The sequence below is a fragment of the Mustela lutreola genome, chromosome 10 (assembly GCF_030435805.1).
Source record: "Mustela lutreola isolate mMusLut2 chromosome 10, mMusLut2.pri, whole genome shotgun sequence".
Classification (NCBI taxonomy): domain Eukaryota; kingdom Metazoa; phylum Chordata; class Mammalia; order Carnivora; family Mustelidae; genus Mustela; species Mustela lutreola.
In genome coordinates, this window is record NC_081299.1 from 81,837,035 (window position 1) to 81,860,744 (window position 23,710).

Genomic DNA, 23,710 nt, shown 5'->3' on the forward strand with positions numbered 1-23,710 from the left:
ATGCACATGTGCTCTCTTTCTATCAAAAAAAATTTTTTTAATTATTTTTTAATCTAATAAACCCTGTTATACAGATTCTATGTATCTCCATATATATGTGATTTTTCCACAAAAACTATGAAATTCCATTTTGACTCTTTACTAATTTTAATTGTGATAATTGTATATTATCTTGCCCTGTGCCTCACACATATTCTGTACACAAAGATGAGAAAATGACATAACCTTAGCCCTTTGTCTTCTTTTAGTGATAGGTTTATAAGACCCACCAGAACTTTCTCATTTGTCCTACTCTTCAGTAACTTAGGTGAGGTAACAGACCTCCTTGAGTAGATGAAGGTCAAGGATATTCAGATTATGAGACCATCTTTTTTTTTTTAAGTTTTGATGCTCATGACATAATGACTATGATTAGGACTCTATATATCCCATTTGTTCACTAGAAATGATTCATTCAATTGGCTAACCCATACCTGCTGATACTCAATTTTGATTAAGAAATTATCCCCCATGACTGCTTAAGATGATAAAATTGTTTCATTGGTAGATAAGCATTTTTTTTTAACTTGGAAGTTTAGAATTAACTGCAGAAATACTTAAGAGAACCAAACACACAGTGTTAATATTTATGTGTTAAAGAAACATGATTAACTTTTGAGTATTTATAATGTTTAGATATTTTAGTTTATTAGAGAACAAGTGAAATTTGTGATTCAACTTAAAATGCATAATTAAGCAATTGATTTAGGCCTGTGAATTTAAGTAGAAATTTAATTTAGTTTATATAGTAATTACAGTAAGTATATAAAGTATTAAAACATTTAAGAGAACTTGAGGTTCATAGTATTTCAAGGTCTAATTTATTAGCGCCATTAGAGGTATTTAAAGTATTCTGGAAAGTTTGTTTTAATCACACATTTGAAGTATCTAAACAAGAAGTCACATATATTTAATTTATAAATTTAGTTTAAAGTGTTTGAAGGAGTTTAATTAACTTAGTTTATACATGGGCCTTAACATTAATCAAAGGCTTCATAAAAGTGATTGCTAAATTTGCTAGTCTTACAAATACAAGATTAAAGAAGAGCTAAGATTTTAAATTTTTACAACTAATAATTCAAATATATTTTCAACTAAACTCAACCTTTGAATAATCTTTCCTGTGCACAAAATTTACCCTTGAAAATACCGATACTAACAAAGCAAAATAGGCATGTAAGAAGCAAAAAATTGACACTGATAAAGGTAGCATGTAAGAAGATAAGAAGCATTAAATTATTGCACTAGTAAAGACCTCCTACAACTACTGCCTACCACAAATGTCTTCCGATACTCTCCACTTACAGCAATTTTGATGGTATTAATACTGAGAAGCAGAACAGAGCAGTGGTCACAAACTCGGGCCGTGGACTCAGATCTATGTGGTTTGTACTCAAGCTGCTCTCTATACTGGCTGTAAAATTCTGGGTGAGTGCTAAGATTCACTTTCCTTATTTGAAAACTGAAAATACCAATAGTGAATAGTTATAAATTATTGAGAGACTTGAATGAGGTAATGGTTAACGAGTATTCAGCAGAGCACCTGGCATCAAAATAAAGGCTAAATAAATGTTAATTAGTTCTAGGAGGAGAAGGAATCTTCTCCTATAGGAACTACTTTCACTCTAGTTTTTAAACAGATGACCTTAGAAACAATTCATGATAATTGCAAATTCAGTGAAACCCTTTGTAGAAAGTTATGTGGCTGGTAGTTGATAGAAAGAGGAAAGAACAACTTTTATTTATTTATTTCTTCTGTTGAAGAGAAACCACAATAATTGAGAATTAAAAAGGATATTTTTTATCAACAATAAGCAACTCTTGTCTTCTAATACAAACTTACATATTCTTATAGCTTTATAAGTGCACCCAAAAGTTTATGACCTATTTAGTTTAGCCCCTGCCCAAGTGTACAATTATAAAATGAACTGATTGAAGAATCATATCAGTACTAAAAATTGTACATTTTAAAGTATTTAATGTACTGTTTATAATTATAGGAAAGAATGAGAACCAACTCACCTTTATAAGAATAATTAAGTTACTAAATAAATTACAATACCCCTATAAATGGTATGCTATTCAGCTTTTAAGATTAATTATGAAACTGTATTTATGTTTTCAGGGAAATGTATTTAGAATATACTGATGAATGAATTTTATAAGGAAGTTGCAAAGCACTATATATAAAATAGTTCATTTTTTGTTAAAAAAAAAAGAGGGAGAACAATCTCTGTTCTACTTATGTATACTATAAATATTTGTAAAATACATACATACATAGAAAAAATCTAGTTCTATATGATTACATGCATTGTTGGCCAAGATTTTAATATCCACGTCTGAGGTTGTAAAAAATGTCTCCCCTACATTATTTGCTAATAAAGGAATCACTACAACCATATAGAAAAGTAATAGAACAGTTTCCACTGAACTGTTAAATGAGGAATCCTATTCTTGAGACTCTAAATACATAAAAGTACTAGCATATATAGAGATATATATTTTTGGCCTCTTTATCTGTTGACTAAAAGGGGAACAATTTAGATGCTCATTAGTGATACCATAGAAATGATACTGTGAACCATCCATGGCTATGTCGTAAAAGACATTGAATCCTTTGCTTTGTTCTCTGTTGGATTACTTACCCATGGGAAAGCCAATTGCCAAGTCATAAAGATACTCAAAAAAACCATAAGCAGAAGTCAGCATGTAAAAAAATAGAGGCCTCCTTCCAATAGCTAGCGAGGAGCTGAGGTCTCTAGCCAATAGCCAGCTGCTTCAGAAACAGAACCTCCCACTCCAGTCAAGCCTCCAGATGACTGCAGCCCCAACCAACACCTTGACTGTAGCCTCATGAGAAATCCTGAGCCAGAATGACCCAGCTAAGCTACTCCTAGATTCCTGACACTCAGAAATCACAAGATAAGAATTGTTATTTTTAAGCCTCTATAAGATTTGTGCATGGTCATACACACAGTATAGTTTGTAATTGAAAAAGAATGATTTAGATATATAGATTATACTGTTAATTGAAAAAGAATGATTTAGATATATGCATATGTGTTTATATTAACTTGTTTAAATTGGACATAATAATATCAAAAACATGATTATACAATAATGCATATAGTATGATTCAATATTTGTTTAAAAAAATCTCAAGTTATCTACTTTTTTGTCTATATTTGAGTACAAAGGAAAGTACCAAATGATTCATACCAAACTAATATTGGTTATCTCATTAATGTATGAAAGAGAGTATAAGTTTTTTTCTTAATCTATATTACTACTATTTGCATTGTATAAAGATGATATGTTGCTTTTACAATTTTTAAAGCCATAATAAACTAAAGAAAAGTGGGGCAAAATATCAATAGCTGTATCTGGGTAACAGGATTTTGAATTTTTTTAAATTACTTTTTCTTTTCTTTTGTGTCTAACTTTTGCGACAACCATAAACAAATTAAATAAATTCAATTTTAAATGTTTTAAATAAATTTTAAAAATTGCTAGTCCACTATAAAAGAACTTTTAAATGTAAACAAGAAACCATTGCTCTTAGTGTAGCTTCACTTGCCAACCTTGTTGTAAAGTTTGCTCACAGTTCTGTTTAAAATGGGAAACTCATCAGACGCTTTTCATTAGAAGAGTGCAGAGTGTTTCTAGCCTATGAAATGACTAATATTTAAAGCATTGTTATTTCTGAAGTGGGCTTGATGGGGAAGACAGCCAAGTAATATCCCTTGGAAATAAAATTGAAAAGGATCAGAGCTCTCCAATAAACTGGGAATAGGGCACATCTCTCCATGTCTGTGCCATTAGCTGACATCTTATTCCTACCAACACAAATTGGTACAATTGAAAGAAATGTGTATACACTTAAACAGATCTGGGATAAAACTAACAAACACAAAACCTTATATTTGGTCACTTTACATCAGTAAGTTTTTTGTAGTTTGGCAGACAACATGCACAAGGTCCAGCAGCCATCACTTTCACAACAGGCTGACGAGCCAGAATTCTGCTCTTTCCATGGCAAACTATAGCTTTTACCTAGCAAACCACATGACAGGACTTAGTTGTCTCATGTTTCTATTTTCTGTCTTGGCAAAATTGGATTTCTTCTAGTCAACTTAATGTGCCAAACTGAACTTTAAAGATATAGGTATATTTGCATTTCTTTTTTTTTTAAATACTTTTAAAATATTTTTTTTTATTTGAGAGAAAGGGAGAGAGCATGAATGCGGAAAGGAGCAAAGGGAGAAGCAGATGCCCTGCTGAGCAGCGAGCCTGACCCGGGACTCAAACCCAGGACCCTGGGTCACTTAACCAACTAAGCCACCCAAGAGCCCCATATACTTGCATTTCTTATATGAAAAATTTGTTTTGAAGAAGGTGAGAGGCCAGAATCTCAACCTTGACTATTTCTTCTGAGCTAAGATGTTTAATTCACAGCAGCAGCCCCTTAAGTTAGGGGAAGAATATGAATAAGAAGGAAATGCATACATCCCAATCTCACTGTAAAAATGTTCTTGAAATATGATGTCCCTAACAAATAAATATACCTTTAATGAAATCTTATAATCTTTTTTTCTAATAAAAATAAATCTGCTTTGGGGCGCCTGGGTGGCTCAGTGGGTAAAGCCTCTGCCTTCAGCTCAGGTCACGATCCCAGGGTCCTGGGATCGAGCCCTGCATCGGGCTCTCTGCTCAGCGTCCCTTCCTCTCTCTCTGCCTGCCTTTCTGCCTGCTTGTGATCTCTGTCTTTCAAATAAATAAATTTTAAAAGTCTTAAAAAAAAAAAAAAAAGAAATCTTCTTTATTTTTCCTTTTAAATGGGCTCATTGCAGAGATTGCTCCAAACTCATGTTTGAACTTAGGCTTCAACTGAAAAGCCTTTAATGCTTTAGATGACAAATCACTTCTATAATTGTGATCTAATTCTCACCATAACAGTTTTAAATCAGTTATCAGCCCTCTTTAACAAAGGCAGCAGATCAAGTGCAAAGAAACTAGTGATTAATTCATAGGCATTCCATACCATTGACAGGACTCAAAATTAGGTCCTCTCTCACTCTCTAAATGCTATATACTTTTCCTTGTCTGCATGTGCCTTCCATGCTATGGCCTCCATTGCAGGCTTTGAAAGCTTTACAAGAATACCTCAGCCCTACGTTGCTTCTAAGTACCACCCCAAAAGCCTAAAATGGAAAAGCCAACACATCAGAATTAGTGATTCTAATAAACATTGAGCTATAACCCTGATTATTGGCAACCTGCCCACACCTTTGAAATGTGAGCAATTATTCAGTCTACACTCATCACCTAAGAGAAGGGCTCATGGGAAACTGGTGACTCATTCCATGACGAGTTTTGGCAAATAGAAAGGCCGAGGAAACACCTGCACATAATAATCAGGAAGTATTGACTTCTGCTGAGGTCAGGAACAAGATTTATTAACCTAAGAGATAAATATTGACTGAAAATTTGGACAGTTCCTCTTTTTCTTTCCAGAGACCTGGTGAATTACTCAGACTGCCACTCAGACACTAAAAAACTTAGAGTTTTCCTCCAGTTTTATGTCCTTTTTAGTTATAGACCTCCTGGGGGAGGAAAATCTTTTACAATATTTTAGAGAGATATTTAAAATCCTGCTAATTATTGCCTCATATTTATCTATTCTAAGACTCACTGGCCAGAAGCCTTTTATTATACAGTAATAGGTTTTCGCATCCTTAGGGCTTTTTTTCTATGGTCTTCAGCGTCTGCCTGTGAGTCCAAATTTCTATTCATCTCATATGATAGCTTCTATCCTTTCCCCTCTAGTTTTTTCTCATTCCTAAGAAGTCGTGTGCCTCCTGTGGAAACCCCTCCTAGGCCTGCAAATTGTGCAAGTGATGCCTTGGGAAAGTTGTGTTCTGGAAGCTCCTTGTTGTGACATGCTTATCGCTAAGTCAGAGCAAATTCTTTCCTCCTCAGATAAGTTATTCACAGATGCCTCAATCCAGAGGGCCTGGTTTGAACTGCCAAACATCCAGGCCTCTGTCCCTTTGCCCCATGGCTTGGAGTGGTTTGCATGTATCTTCAGATGTTGGTCAGATTTATATTCTCTTCTCACTTTTGAGAAAGCATTAACAATCACCTCAAATAATCTGCTTTCTTTTTCAGATCCTTTTCCTCAGTATTTCTTTTTTCTTTTCTTGGAGATCTTTTCCTTTCAGTAAATTTAGAGGTACATCCCCACATTATATTAAAAGCTTCACAATTATAAATCTGTGAGGCTTCAAAAATGTACTCTCTTCATTTAAATATACTCCTTCTTGATCAGAAAAATCAACATCTTCCACAGACTGTTCTTGCTAAGAATGAGAATGTTTAAAGCTCTTATCTCCTTGACTCCAATAAATTACTAAAAGTATTCATTCCACTTTGAAATATCTTAGAAACATTTGTGGCATTAACACAGTGTAGTGCAGATCTTGAAGTTTTATTGCTTTTCAGTTCCTTTTATTATTACATGTTTAAACTCCAATCCCCTTTCTTTTCTTGAGATTGACTGTGTTTGACAAAGACCTGTATAGAAGTATGGATATCTTCATATGCATTTTCCTCCCCCATCTCATTCCTTCAGAAACTATTATAGATTTATAACTGCAGATATTACTAACATATTTTCTAATTCTTTCTGAGAGTTTCTACCATGCTTTGACATGACTTGGAGCCCACAAGGCACTAAGTCCCACATGATGCCCTGGTAGAACATGAAATCTTGAGCCAGACTTTCTAGTAGTAACACATTTCTCAAAGTAACATTTGAGTAAGTGACAATTGTGCTGTGTCCTAAAATGGGTTTTAAGTTGCATTGAACTGAGGTTTATACAGCATTCCTTTTTGCTTCAATTCTTTACATTGTGCTCATAGCTACTAAGGTTGGAAAAACATATCTGAAGAATGGGGTAAAATGGCCACCAGTTACAATGTACTTAATGTGCTCTCTTAAACTTGTGAAGGGAGAATTCCCCTAGACACAAAAAGAGATGATTCTCAGGGCTAAATTTACATAGGAGTCCTTGCCTCAGGAAAGAGTTGGGGATAATCAACAGCAAGAAAGTCCTTGAAATTCTCCACCAAGAGATCCAAAGAGGCTGAAAATTAACCAGCAGCCACAAGGTGGCGTAATCACATTGATGTCCTTCTTACTGTTCTGATTTCCCCACAGAAACCTTTTAATGTCAACTATCTGAGGACAAAGGTATCATTTTTACATTTAAATAAAAACCACTTATCACTAAGATTTACAAAGCATTTCAGTGCATCCAGACAACTATCTGTATACTGGATAGTGTATAAATAGGTAAGGTTGAGGCTGCTGAATAAAAAGAGAACCTGCGCTTTCTCCACATTTGATGACCATTTCTTTCTGGATGTAATTGATTTCATGTGATATAGCATCCCTTGAAAAATGTAATTTAAAGATTAGGAATAGAAAGATTTTAGAATATATTTAGAGCATATCATAAAACTTCTGTAAAGTGCATTATACCCTAGATAGAGGGTGAGCATGAACAAGGATGCAGATATTAGAGAAAATGTCTTAAGCACCATCGCAGGAGGAAAACAGGGCAGCACCTGGATGCAGTCACGGCCATTTATCCTGCTGCTACTGCTCACAGGGGCATGGGTTCTGTTCCAACTGGTGTTCTCAAATCCTGGCACATTCACTTGTATTTGGGGGGATTTCATTAAACTCTGTGCAATAATTGTCTCAGATTTGAAAATATTTGAAAACGTACTCCAAAACACTGCTGTGGGGATGAAATGGATGAATTCATATAAACAGAGCTGCTAGCCAGCAGCACATCATGAAAATTAGATAAAGGTGCCCTTCAGGGTGAACACATACCCTCCCTAGGGTGCACAGCACAGCAGAAAATCTACTAGATTTCAGCCTACTCACCCCCTTACCTGGCCACTCTTGCTCAGGAAACATCTTGTACAACTGTCATGTCTAGATTCTACATGTAAAGCACTTAATACATGGGTTCGCCCAACTAATGTAAACCCTCTAAAAAATGTTTGCTTTTGGAGCACTCTTGTGGTTCAGTCGGTTAAGCATCTGACCCTTGGTTTTGGCTCAGGTCATGAGGTCAGGGTCATGGGACTGAGTCCCATGTGAGATTCTGTGCTCATCATGGAGTCTGCTGGAGATTCTCTCCCTCTCCCCCAGCTTGCGCTTTCTCTCTAGTAAAACAATTTAAAAAATAAAAATGTTTGCTGTCATCATCATCATCATCATTATGATCTCCCCTATGGCCTTCTCCTTGGCCTTACTATGCCTAGTTTATTCTAGAGATACATTAGAAATGTACCTATAGGTGGGATAAGGTGAGGAAGCAATATTTATTAACAACTTTATAAACTAACTTCTTGACCTGATAGTGAAAACTATGATGAATCAAACTTAGTAGTGGGCATAGTATGGGAGAAAGACTGTGAAAAAATACAGAAGTCCCAAGGGGTAGGACTTGATTTCCCAATCACACCACAGTGCAGATCTCCTTTCAAGCCCTAGTCACCTGCCTAGCTTAGTGCTCACTCCAATGGGTTTTGAGACCAGCTACTCTTTTAAAATAGGCTTTTCGCTGTATTTAGTGCTTCTGGGAACACCAGACCTCTTGGACCCAAACACCACCACAGGACTTCCTAGGTGATGACCATTCTACAGGGTCTGATATGTCAGCTTGCCCAGATCAGTTTAGAATGACTACTACACACTAACTGGTAGAGGATTACATGGCATCCCTGACTGTCATTAGTGAGTATTCAGAGGATACTGGGCAAGGAACCAGTTGGCAGAATCAAGCTCTGACAAGTCACAGGGTTTCAAGGTGCCTTTTTATTAAAAAAGCATTGTTATTTGCTTTAACTGGCATTACAAGCAGTGCCAATAATTTGCATTCAAGAGAGTGCATAATACAGGTGAGGTGCCTGACCAGGGATCTTTCAGTTTACATAAAGCATGTATTAACATAGAGGAGGTGAAGAATGAGAGTTTTGCTCTTACAGTTTGCATCTAGTTCAGAGGAGCCTGGCTCTCTTTCAGAAGAGGAACAAAGAGTATTCATGCCATGTCATAGGCCACTTGACATGAATCCTGTTTTACTGATTTATTCTCAGAATGCAGTTGGTGACAATAAGTATATTTAATGCAAAATGAGGATTTCTCAAATACTGGTAGAACCTTAAATGTGGGAGGGGGCTAGCTTAGAACTTAAACATGAATAGTATGTTTTAAGGATATAGCAATTAACTCAGTTTTGTTGCTTTAGAAGTGCTAATTTTCTACTCATTCAAGGGAGAAGGGGGCTTTTGTTTTCTAATACAAAAATTTCCAAACTGTCAGATTTTATGCTACAGGCTGCAAGCCCTTTTGACATTATCTTTTTGTGAGGCACTTTTGAAGTAAATGTGTTATTAGTACAGGAAAATTATGACTATTGTAAACAAACAATAACTACTAGTTTTTGTTGTATTTATCTGACACAAGGTTATGGAGTTGTGGCAGAACTAAGCTACTTGAAAAGTCATTGATCCAAAGCACAGTATTTTCAGGGCAGCTATTGTAAATTCTTCCATAACAGAATCATATTGGGTAGTTTATGACAACCTTGAAACAGTCACTGGTTATAACCTGAAAACATTCACAGGGCAAAAGGAGAAATATTATTATATAGGAGCTCCATCCACAGGGACATCATGGGACCAATGTGAAGGTATACTGGGGGATCTCCCCGACAGGTGAGACAGCACCCAACAGGTGCTGGGGCCCCCACATCAGCCCAGGGAACTGCTGACATGGGACCTTAATGACATGGTGTTCACTCTACATGGAATGGCAGTTTGGAGAGGTAATGAATGGGGCGGTGAAACTGGGGGGCCGAAGTGAAGTTCCAGGATCTCTACCCAAACTTTAGAATAGCTGATTTGAACATCTGTTTTACATACTGGACTTCTGAGCCAGACAATGTTTAAAGGGTTACTGATTATTTTTTAAATTGTTTTTGTTTTGTTCTGTTTTTCAACTGATTTATAGAAAGGGTTAATGCTAGGCAAACAGAAAGGGAGTTGAAGGGAGAATGAAATTAAGTCAAAACAAGAGGCATATTTCACACTGAGTTCTTGAGTTCTTCTCATCATTCCTGAGAAGTAGATGAAGGTGGGGTATAGAAGCGAGGTCAGAATGTCCTAACAGCTTTGCTGGGCTCAAGGACAGAATTAATTTGGATGATGAAGAGCAGGAATAGAAAAAACAAAAAATTTAACAAAACAAAATGTCTTCTGAATGGAACTTCTAATCCTAGATATATGAAGCTAAGAATTTAGATTATCTATTTCATCTATTTTTTTTTCTTAGCAGAAACTTTCAATTTATTTCAGTTGACATGGCTAATTTTATGTGTTAACTTAGCTAGGCCATAATGTCCAGATGTTTGGTCAAATGCTAATCTAGATATTACTAGATATTTTGTAGATACTAGGTATTTTGTAGATAAAATTAACATTTGCGATCAGTTGACCTTAAGTAAAGTAAATGAGCCCCCATAACATAGAGGAGTCTCATCCAATTAGTTGAAGGACCCATTAGCAAAAAACTGAAGTTTTCAGAAGAAATTCTGCCTCAATAACAGAAATCCTGCCTAGGTTTCCAGCCTATGAGCCTGCCCGACAAATTTCAGAGCTGCCAGGCCCATTATAAATACATAGACACACACAAATAAACGTATCCTATTTGTTCTGTTTCTCTGGAGAGCCCTTAACATATCAGTCATCCTTCTGAGGTTCTGATCACACTCTAACCTTGTATACTAAGAGATAGGGCATTACTTCAGGGGTCACATAGCCCAAATTCAAATCCAAACTCTGCCAATCACTAGCAAAGTTCTATATAAGTTACTCTCAGTCTTGGAGCACCTGGCTGGCCCAGTCAGTGGAGCATGCAAATCTTGGTCTTATGGTTGTAAGTTTGAGCTGCACAGTGCATATAGGGATCGCTTTAAATAAATAAATAAATAAATAAATAAATAAATATGTAAAATCTTCAGGTTACTCAATGTCTTTAATCCCAACTATAAAATATCAGTAATGTTCCTTATCTTCCTGGTATTGCTCATATAAGAATTAAGTGAGAAAATATATATATATGAAAATAGACAAAACAAGATCTGGCATTTAGCAGGTGATCACAAATGGCAAAACTGGCTTATCTAGTTTATCTAATATACTGAAAAAACATTCTGACTGCTTTACCAGCTATTCAGGTCTATGAATACTAATCCTATCTCAGTCCCTACTTCAATTAAAGATAGTCTTCCGTATATATAAAAATGTCCTAATTTGGATTCCATAAAACAAGAGTGTCATGAAATTTTTGAAGGAAAAGGGTCCCAGATTCAAATAAGAGCACAGTCTGCATACTATAACACCCTTTGGGAGATACACATTTTACATTAGTATATTAAAGACTGAGAAATTCTTCAGTCTCATTTAACTTAGTGTAATCTAATTACAGTAGTCATTAGCCATGTTTACAAATACCCAAGTTTCCCTCTACTTTCCTAGAAGCATGGTAAGTTTTACTTCCACACTCTTTGAAATTAGATGTGGTCCTATGATTTGCTTTGGACAAAAAAGTGTCAAAGGAGTGACACGTAACATTTCTGGGTGGACCGATCAAAGCCATTCCCATTTTTCCATGGACACTGCAGAAACATGAGTTAGATGGAACTTCAATCAGTCTGTTGCTGAGTGATGACAATGAGCAGTGCAACCGTCTCTGCTGATCTGCTTTGGACACGGTACACATGGCTGAGAAATCAAGTTTTTGTTGCTCTAAGCTAAATTTTGAGGCTGTTTGTTACTGCAGTGTAAGTTGGTTGATCTCATGTCAAACAGGACTTTTGGGGGAAAAAAGTTAGGTGTTGCTGTAAGAAAACCCTAAAATATATGAAATGTGTTAGTAGTTAGGTGGCAAATATTAAGAAAACTGTTAGCAGAATCCAAAAGGTTAGCATAGTGTTTTGCAATATCAAAATGTATATGACCACAGAAGTGTTCAGGGCAATCCTTCCTTTTCTCTTTGCATGTGAATTATTGCCAAAATAACTAAATAACTAAATAAAAAATTTGGACTGAAATATTATATGAATGGAAAATGATTATCCAGTTTTTTCCCATAGGCCAACTTTTATGTCTTCTACTGTTTACTCAAACTGCAATGCTTTTCCTCCTTCATAGTTTCCTTCACTCCATCTTATTCTTCATAGTTTAGTTCAGATGGCACTTCTCAATAAAAACTGACCAGATTCCACATTTTTGTTAAATCCTCACTCCCACTCATTTTGGATTATACCTCATTTCTAGCATTTACTATCCTCTTCCTATAATATGGTTAGGTTGTATATGTATCTCATCCCCATCAGATTGGACTCTCCTCTAAATCTGGAAACAAGAGATCTTAATATCTCCTACAGGACTTAGCCCAGGATTTTACAATCATACTAAACTCAAAGAGTGTTCACTGAATGAAATTATGCCAAGAGCTAAGTCATGATACAATTATCAATAATAACAATAACAATGACAATGACAATAACTAAACTTTTTTAGCACTTATAACAGAAACTGTAACAACACATTTATAGAATTATTTTATTTTTCATATTATGCTTATGTGGTAGGTATTGTTATCTCCATTTTATAGACAAGAAAATTGAGGCTGAGAGAGGTTAAGCAACCTAAGCACGTTCATAGAGCTGATAAGCAACTGCCAGTTTGGCAAATGTAGATCAGATGCAGAAAAATAGCTACAATTGTACCTGCTATATCGGCATAAGCTTGTATTTCTTTTTTCCAATTTAGGATAGTAAACCCTGTAATTACGTAGATTTAGCATGGAACAACACAAAAATAAAATTTGGGCTGCAGAAAGACAAAGGAATAAAAAGAGAAATTATAAAAGACTAAGGGGACATGCCCTGTAAAAACAGACTACAAAAGCAAATTCAAAACTGTAAACCAAGTTTTGCCAACATGGACAGAGAAACTTCAATTTGTAAAATTTGCCACACATATTAGAATATTGACTCTCCCTCGATATTCAGGGCTTTGAGGGTGAGAAGATGTGAGAGAAGTGCACTGGCTTGGGAATGAACACAGAAAGGAATTCTAGAGGGTGAGAAGATAAGCCTGGGTATGCCTTATCCGAAGAAGTTCACAAAACCCATTTTATACATAAAACTGAATCCCAAGGATGTAAACTAATTTGTCACTTGTTATACAATTAAATACACTGAAATTAAAATACAAGCCATCAGAACCCTGAAACTGTCTTCCTTGGTTCTGTTTCTCTCCATGTTACTCAGCTTTCTCAGCCACTGTCAGGAAATGGCTAAAATGGCAGTTGGAAAAGACCGGTAGATATCTACCAAGTTGTCTCACTTGAACCTTCATGTCTTCAAAAATAGCTCAAAGGATTCTCACATCTACAGAGTTAATAGTAGTTTGCCCCTGGTAACCATTTTTCCCTAGGTGACCCTCTTCTCTGGCTGAGGTTCCTGGGCTAGAAATGGGTTACTGGACATAGCTGGGACAATCAGTGATCTTCCTATCTTATTCTTTGACCTTACTTGATTTTTTCAGATATGATCAGCCTCTTAGCCAAACTGAGTAAGAAATGGAAACTCAGGCAAACTGAGTCCTTTACCATGTAACTGGAAACTATCAGCTCTACATGTTCTGTAATGTGTACCAATTATTCAATCAAAGCCTATCTGCAGAGAGAAAATACATACTAGAAAGGAACAGATTCAGTGCACTTGGAAGGCCCAGCTATGCCCCTACCCTGGACTCAATAAGACACCCACTTCATTAGACACCTTTGATAATTATGAATTCCCCCATTCTGCTTAAGCCAACCAGGTAGATTTCAGTCACTTGCAATAATAATAGTTTGATTCAAGACCTCAGGTGGATTTTGGTGGTGATCTAAAGATGCAATGCCAAGAAAATTGGCAGAAAAGCAGAGGAGTTTAGTAAATAGGATAAAAAGGGAGATACTGAAAAAGTAAAACATGGCTTAGGAAGTTATGGCCCAAACATGGAGTGAGTGTCCTTTTATACTACACCTGATATGGTAACAGATTTCCTGGCAGATAGAGTTGTCAGAAAATGTGGTTCTGAACTGATCAATAGCAGATTGTTATGTGTTCACAGGGGTCTCCCTTGGGTTGAGAAGGAGTTGGAATAGGTGAGATATTTACTGTGACAGCCAGTGACAACATAAATGATAAAGGGTAGCAGAATATGCCATTGCAAAATATTCAACTTTGGCATAAGAATTATTATGAACTGAAAAAAAGTACATGTAAGCAAATCTCTCTGTCCTCTCCATAATTGCCCCTCTAAGCAGCACATAATTTTGTACAGCTTTCCCCCACTCTCGTCTCCACTAGGAAGGACAGAAATTAAACACCAGAGAGACAACTCTAGATTCTTATCCTCCCAGAGAAAGCACCAAATAAATCTATATATCAAACTTTACTAACTAGCCCTTATCTTCCATTAGTTCCCCCATATGTGTCTGCCTTCTCATAATTTGCCATCCTAGAAATTCAAAGTCCTTTTCCATTGTGTTTTGCCATTTGTCTAAAAATACATTTTTCTTTTAAGATAATACAAAGCCCAATTTCCAACCACCTCTTACTCATCATCCAGTGCTCCCACATTTATGAGCATTGCGTATGTTAATAAACTTCTGTTTATTTTTCTCTTGCCAATCTTTTATCAGTCTAATCTATAGCACCCCAAGCAGAGAACCTAAAATGGGTAGAGGAAAGAATTTTTCCCGTTTCCTAGGTGTAGACAGAATTTGAACTACGGTTGAGAAAGTTATTCCATTAAGTGTAATGGAGATGAAGTGAGGCAATAAATAAAAAGACCACATACCTAAACATGCAAGTGGGAAGAGATGGGAACTCCTTATGCAGTTTGTTACTCTAAATAGTTCAGGGCTAACAGCATGTATGAATAATGGCAGGCTGGTAGCTCTTCATCACTGCGTTGTGTAGTTCACAATTTTGAAACCATATGTCATAATGGTTAAGAGCATGGAGAACAGAATCCCACTGCCTAGGTTTAAATCCCAGGTGTGTTGTTTTTAGCTCTGGAACCACTGGCTAGTTATTAGAACACTCAGTACCTCAGTTCCTCATTTATAAAACGAGTGTGTAAGTTAGTCATGGCTATGTAATATAACAAACTCACTGGTCTAACACAGACAGCATTCATTTTTGCCCATAGTTATATGGTTCAGTTGGATTTGTTTATGGTCTCAAACTCAGTGCTGCTTCAGATCTCAGTTGGACGATTTATGAATCTGACTCCAGGGTCCATGTTCTTAAACTATATGCTATGTGGCTTCACAACCATAAACCATATAATCTGCTGATCTTGGCTTGGTTCTCTCACGTATTTTGGATGAAAGTTAATCTAGGATGCCATTGGCTGGCACAGATCTCCTGCTTGTAGTTTCCCACCCTTATGTGGGCTAGCTCAGGCTTGTGCACATGATGCTGGCAGGGTTCTGAGAGAGAGAGAAGAGAAGTGCGCAAGGCCACTGAGTTCTGCACTAAGAAATGCCATAACGTCACTCCCAGTGCACTCTACTGACCAAAACAAATCACAGAATCTACACAAAATTCAGAGGGTAAAAATAAAGACTATCACTTGACAGAAGAGTCTGCAATGCCATATTATAAAGGGTGTTTACGAAGAGGGAATATTCAAATTAGAGGGTATTTTGCATTCAGTCTAACACAGTGGAGATAATAGCATCTGCTAGACAGTGTTACTGTAAGGATTAAATGAATTTAGCACAGTACTTGGCTAATGATCACTGCTTTTATTTTTATCTTAATACCTGAAAGGAACCAGGCAGAACAACACATATGCCACCTTCTTAGCATAGGACAACAACGCTATGATTTTAAATCAGATTTTTAAATTCAAGTCAAAGTATGTATCCATTATTACGCAGAGTAATTTTCTCCCAGTGTTTAAAACTGTAGGAGGCAAGAGGTCTAATCTCCACTTCCATTTTTGCCATTGTTTTACTGTGACTTAGGGCAGGATACCACAAATGCCCAGGCTTCCATGGGTTTCAGTTGTAAAGTGAGGGGCTGATAACCTTAAGTATCTCTGTTAAGTGTTGATGAATTCTTCTAAGGATATTCTCCCAATTTTATTCCAACAACTAACAGGAAAGGATGAGTCTTCCTATTGCATCATCGGCTTTTAACAAGAGAAAATGCCAGAGGGAACTGGGCTGCTGAGAGTAACCAAGAGCTCAAAGTGAATTGTCAAAAACAAATTGACCTAAAACAATTTTCTCAAAGTCAAATTGTTGGAAAGGATAAATTGGTCAAAAAGTATTATCTGATATGGATTTTTCATCTTAGTAATTTTGATGCACTTGAAGAAGCTTGTGAGTTTTCATGAGTCATTAAGCCTTTTTGTCATTTTTCTTTCCAGAATTTTTTTGGGGGGAACAAAAGTTCCTTTTCTTCCTCACTCCTAATTCACATAGTCAATTATGCCTGTTCTGCTTATTTGTCTGAAATGTAATTGTTCAAAAATCAATGTTTCCAACTACCAGTTAACATTATTTTATAACTTTTGAACTTTGGTATGATTTTTACAACTTTTACCCATATTTTTGATTAAAAATCTTACTTTTTCTATGTAATTTTGCTTTTTTTAAAACGTTTAGTTTCATTTTTTAGCCAGTGATGTTAACTTCACTTACTTAACCTTATTTTGTATTCCATTTTGGTCATACAACTTCTGTATTTAAGCAAATTTTACAGAAAAGTATTTTTGCTACTCAATGTTGCTGTCAGAATTGAAGCTATAATGAAAAATATGCAGTCTCAATGTGGCTTCTCAGACAACTTTAAGGTTAGGTTTAAATTTATCAACCTAACAATGTATAAAATGATATATGAATAAAATTCTTGATAGCAGATGACTCTGAGCCATCGATACCTTCATTACAGAAAGGGGAGAAGAGAAATACATGCTAGCTTTTCTAACCCAGTTAATCCTTACATTATTCTGATAGCAGAAAGACTAAGATTGAAATAAAATAACTCAGAATATTCTAGATGAGTACAGTGAATAGAAACCTCAATGACATTCAATAACTTTATTTTCTACACCCAACCTTTACTACATCATGTCTTTAATTCTGCAGATTCCCTGGTGTATAGAATAAAAGAACAAATGGTAATTGAAATGTATTTTAGACTGGCTTGATTTGCACAATTTGGTACAAAATCATTAAAGGTTTGCTAGGAAAAGCAAATATGACTGGATGAAAATGCACCATGAATTAAAAATAAAAGTTTAAAGTTTGGAGAAAAATCCCCCAAATTCTGAAAAATGTCTTATTGCATTCAAATTCTAGATACCTTTTCCAATGTTTTAACATTAATAATATATGAATAACCAATTACAAAAAAGAATCATGTTTATTGATTTTTACCAGTGTGGTTTTAGGCAAATTGTTTTCACCAAGATGGCTGATAACAATAGAATTAGTGATCAAAACCAAGAACCTTCAAACGCGGCTAGGGCTAGTTCATAGTGCTGCTTCCAACAAGGCCCATTTTGGTCCGAATTTGTTAGCATAGTTTCTAAGTCCTCAACTTCCTGCCTTCTGGTTCAAGTTTTGAGTTCTGACCTCCCTATACATGTCCGATCTTGGGATTCTAGTACCTGGCCTGCTCCTTAATTTACATCTAATTAGAACTAATTCATGTTCTTAGCTCTCTGCTTTTATCCCTAGTTTTGTTTATTGACTCCTTTTCTTTTGGGGGAAATTAAAATGGACCAAATGCTCACCAAGACTTCTCCTTTGGATTATTTCTAGTCGTCACCTTGTCTATAATAAGATTACTCTCTCAGGAGTTCCCTCAATTTCCTCTGGCTCATATAAACAAACCTAGTCCACAGCACACTGATCTCCAAGATCTTTCTGTCAGCTTCCAGTGGGCCTGATATTCTTACCTCTTCCTCCAGAGACACAAGGGTAAGCCAACCAGCAGCCACTTTTGTATTAGATGAACTGCCCTTCTTGATCATACCTTATTGGACCAGAAGTGAGCACTTAAAAAAACTGGCTTACATTTTAGAATTTGGAAGATTATTAGAATCTTTTTAAGGGATTAAAATACATAAAGTCAGATGCTAAGGATGGGACATAATTTGGCATTATGTCAACAAGCAAATCAGAGAAAGCAGGGTTTTTTTGTTTTTGTTTTTAACCTCAGGAAGGTATTTCATTCTTTATTAAGCAATATTCCTTCACCAAAAATCAATGTTGGACAATTTTACATTTATTGCTACCCACAAGAAGCTGGCTCTCATTCAATTGTATGTGTCTACTACTTAGCATCATTTCCCTGCTTAGTAAATCCATGTGCACTATTACCAGACAAATTAAATTACTTGTGATCATTATCCTTTTAAGAATTGTAGTAAAATACACATAATATAAAATTTATCACCTTAACCATTTTTAGATGTACATTTCAGTTGTGTTGAAATGTACATCTAAAAATGTACATGTATATACATTTAATATATATTGAAATGTACACACTTCACAATGGTGTGTGACTAATCTTCAGAATTCTTCATGTTGCAAAACTAAAACTCTGTACCCATTAAATAACAATTCGCCATTTTCCTTCTCCTCTCAGCCCTTGCAAAAACAGTTTACTTTCTGTCCTTATGAATTTGACTACTCCAGGTACCTCATATAGGTGAAATCATAAAGTCTTTCTCTTTTTGACTTATTTCACTCAGCATAATGTTCTCAAAGTTCATCCTAGTTGTATTACATGTCTGAATTTCCTTCCTTTTAAGACTGAATAATATGCCACTATATATTATATGTACCATATTTTCTTTATTCTCTCACCCATTGATGGACACTTGGTTTCTCTACCTTTTTTCTATTGTAAATCTGTTGTTATGAACATGATATACAAACAGAAACCCAGCTTTAAAATGGAGAGAAGTTAAAAAAAGCATGCAGAGAAAATAACAGGAAATAAACAGAGATTTTTGCATGTTTTTCCTATTCCTGGCTCTTTTCTCTATCAAGATACACCTGAATTTTTGTTCTCGGGTTATATGAGTCACCTCTATCCTTTTATAATAAATTCCCTTTTTTCACTTACAAAAACTTAGGCTACTTTCTGTTATTCACAACCAAAGTTTCTTGAGTAATATATGGGTAAGAGAATAAAATAAAGACAAGTTCAAGTCATAACATACATTCCTTTTATTCTGTAAATAAGAAATATGAGAAAACTTCAGTATTGACAAAGGTATTAAAAACTCTAAATATCAGTGTAAGTCAAAACACCAGTGAACTTCCAGACCTTTAGTAAACAACTGAAAAATGAAAGAAAAGTTTCTAGATGAAACCTAAAAAGGAAGGTCAATGAAATTTAAAATCTTGTTATTAGTTTTTGTTGTGTTTTTGTTTTAATTTTTCACTGTTTGTCTGCAAAGCCAGAACAACCCAACAGGGGTAGAATTTTCTGTGAATAGTTTATCCTTCATGAACTTCACAAATAAATGAACCATCAAGAGAAAAAGAGATGATGCTATCACTTTTGCAAGCTTGAAACAGTTCTCCCAAATAGTCATCGTATGCCTCAATTTTTGTTAATCCCTTAATTTCATCAATTTGGTAATTACTACCATAAAAGTTAAGGTAAAACATACTATTAGTGTCCATAGTGTCCAAACAGAAGAGCCGCTCTCATCCCATATCTCATAAAAACAGCTGAAACAAAAACAAATCCCAACATAGACTCTCACTCTTGTCTTATGGTTTTTATAACTGCATTAGCTTGGAAATTTCTTCAAGTCTGAAAAGTGCTGAGTGATCTCCTCCCAAAAATGGCAGTAAATTTTCCTCTTCAAGAGAAAATTAATTTATATATGTATTGGGCACAGTCTTCTATCCATTTTCTCCAAAATAATTTCAGTATTCAGACCTTGACTCCCCACCCCCACAGAAATCTTGATGTTTCTGCCTCTTGCTTTCCCACTACTCTCTAATTTTCTCAGATGACCAGCTTCTTTTTTCTCATCATACTTTGGCCTTGTATTTTCTTTAGCTTTCTTTCTTTCTTTCTTTTTTTTTTTTCCATTTTTTCCCACACTGTCTGGATGGCTTCCTTTTAAAGACTTGATTTCTAAGTGACAGTGCTAAAGAAAGTATATATAACAAAGAGAGAGGGAAAGAGACATATTTTTTAATGTTTCTAAGTGCTCATGCTGGTATTCTCTCTGTGTGCTGAGATGCAGCAACCTAAATTTATGGCATGTTTAGAGTTTTGTTTTTTTTTTTTTTTAGAGTTTTGTATTAAGAAAGTATAAAGACCTAGGAAAATCATCCCAAAAGTCTCCTGAAGAAATCCATACATGCTGAATAACTGAGCAGCCAGACATCTAGGAGAATTGGACGCTTGCAAATTTTCCTCAAGTTAGAACCCTTGTCTGACTAAATTTCTTATATTAAGTTAATGTAAAAAAATGCAACACAGAATTGAATAACTTCTCTTAAATGACTTTTCCCTAAAACAACAACCGAAGAATTACTAAAGTTAAATCTACTTTTGGCCTTAGAGAGATTACTTTAACTCAACAATAAAATACCCCAGTTAGTTATAGTTTCATATATATTCATGCTTTCTGAAGGCCAGGGGGAAAAAAAAATCACCTTGTATATATTTAAAACACAGCTTCCTAAACAAAAGCAAAAATAAACAAGTGGGGCTACATCAAATTAAACTTCAGCAAAGGAAACAATCAACAAGATGAAAAGGCAACCTATGGAATGGGAGATATTTGCAAACACATATCCATTAAGCTGTTAACATCCAAAATATATAAGGAACTTATAACTCAAGAGCATAAAAACAAATATCCTAATGGGCAAAGGACCTAAAAAGACATTTTTCCACAGAAGACATACAAATGTGCAACAAGTACGTGAAAAGATGCTCAACATCACTATCATCAGCGAAATGCAAATCAAAACCACAATGAGATATCATCTCACACCTATTAGGATAGCAATTATCAAAAAGACAAGAGATAAATACTGGTGAGGATATGGAGAAAAGGGAACTCTTGTGTACTGCTGGTGGAATTCAAGCTGATGCAACTACTATGGAAAACAGTATGGAGGTTCCACAAGAAATTAAAAAATTAACTCTCAAATGATCCAGCAATCCCACTTCCATACAGGCACTCAAAGGAAACAAAGCCATTATCTTAAAGAAATGAGATATCTGTACTCCCATGTTAATTCATCATTAATCATAATAGCCAAAATATGGAAACACCCTAAGTGTCCATCAATAGGGGGATGGGGATGGATAAAGAAAATATGGTATACATAGATATAGATACATGGATACAATGAGATACTATCCTAAAAAAGAAGAATATCCTGTTATTTGCTACAACATGGATGAACCTGGAGGGCATTATACTAAATGAAATAAGCCAGACAAATATTGCATGATTTCACTTTTATATGTAGAATCAAAAGAAATTCAAACTCATAGAAACAGATAGTAGAAAAGTGGTTGCCATAGTATGGAGGGTTGGGGAAATAGGAAGAGGTTGTTAAAAAAGTATAAACTTTCAGTCATAAAATAACTGTATGGTCTTAGGATCTAATGTATAACATGGCAACTAGTTGATAACACTGTATTGTATACTTGAATTTGCTCAGAGACTATAACTTAAAGTTCTCACCAAAAAAGGGTAGGGGAGGAAGTAGAGATGTGAAGAGATGGATATGTTCATTAGCCTGAGGGCAGGAGAAATCCTTCGACAATGTATATGTACACCAAATCATCACACTGCATACTTATATATGTTATAATTTTATTTGTCAATTATAGCTCAATAAATGTGAAAAAAGTGCTTCCTAAATCATATAAAAATTACTTTAATTTTAAAAAAATTATTACATATTAGTAATATGTAATATGCTAATATATAACAATTGACAGCATAATAATATAATAATAGTAATACATAGCAACTAATAGCATGTTGTCTAGGTGATAGCTCCCATTTTGGTATGAACATATAAAAGCAGGTGATGAATCTCAGGCATCACAGCCTCTGTCAAGATAAAATGTATAGTAAATATACGAAATTTGTTATTTAATCAATTTTTATCAATACCCATTATGGGCATTATAGAGAAGAGATCCCTACAAGACATGAGTACCTTCCCTCAAGGGACTCAGTAGCCTAGTTGGAGAGAGAAGATACATACACAAAAAGATAATTTAAAATACAATGTATAAGCTGATAAATGTAAAAATTTCAAAATTATGAAAAAAATTCTTAGATCCAGATAAAGGAAATATTCATTGACATGGATGGCACAAAAGGTTCCACACAAGGTGGAGGCTAAGCTTACTTTGGAAGAGTTTGTAGGTATCAAAGAAGTAAAAAGTTGGAGTACTGCACATAGGTACATAACTACAGGATGGATAATATGAATGATGACAAAAGCAAAATCATTCCTACCTTATTCAGGGGAGGAAAAAATAATAGAGCAATGTGTTGAGACAAAGGAGTTTCAACAGCAAGAAAGAAACCTATCTGACCTCAATAAAGGAGAAAAAACCTTAACAACAAGTGAAGTAGTTACAGAGGTACAAGTATTCTAACTTCTTTGTTTTATTCAGAGAATGAAACAGGTATTTAACTAAAGCACTCTTAATGACTTCCAACAAATATCCTAGTCACTTTTATGTTCACAGATAGTTTCTAAGCCAATAAATCATTTAATGGGAAAGTTACCTAACAAAAAATCAAAATAAAGTGTATTTCTCCATAGTATATCTGTAGATATAATTTCTTCAAGATAATATATATATATTTCTTTGAAAAAACACAGATGTACACACAATGCATATATGTCAAAGTTAAATACAAATAAAGATCATATTGCTTGTGTCTTATTTGCTTCTTTATAAGAAAAAGACTGAGATCTGTGAATAGAACTTTAGAGTTTAAAAATCAAGAAGCAAAATTTAATCAGTAAGAAAGTTGAAAAATATTGTTTGTGCATCTTCATTAATGATTAGGCATGAGACTGCTGTTATAGAGCATAAAGAAGACTATTACCTGGGCTGATGTACTTTATTCTCATAGAGGTCTTCTCAGATTGGATTATGTACACACTTCAGGGTATATGGTCATGTTCTGGGTGCACAATACCATGAGAAAAATGCAGTGCATCTTCCTAGAGTAACAATTTTATCTGATAAGATTTAGAGGTAGGGAGGGCAAAGTAATTTAATAGTAAGTAACACAAAACATAGTTTTTATATTAAAGCACATATAGAAAAAATTATAGTGCAGAATGCAAAATGCTCCTGAAATTTCATGAAAAAAATATGAGGTATCAAATAAATTTCTTCCATGTTCGGTTGCATAAGCTATTTCCCCAAATGGCAGGCGGAGCAGAGAAGCTACTTAGAGGGGTTTAAGGCACGTT

General features: G+C 35.1%; 1 pseudogene; it reads left to right on the forward strand.

Moving 5' to 3' along the window:
* Positions 1-7,603: 7,603 nt before the first annotated feature.
* Positions 7,604-23,710, forward strand: part of LOC131810540 (bifunctional 3'-phosphoadenosine 5'-phosphosulfate synthase 1-like) — a 77,200-nt pseudogene continuing 61,093 nt past the window's right edge.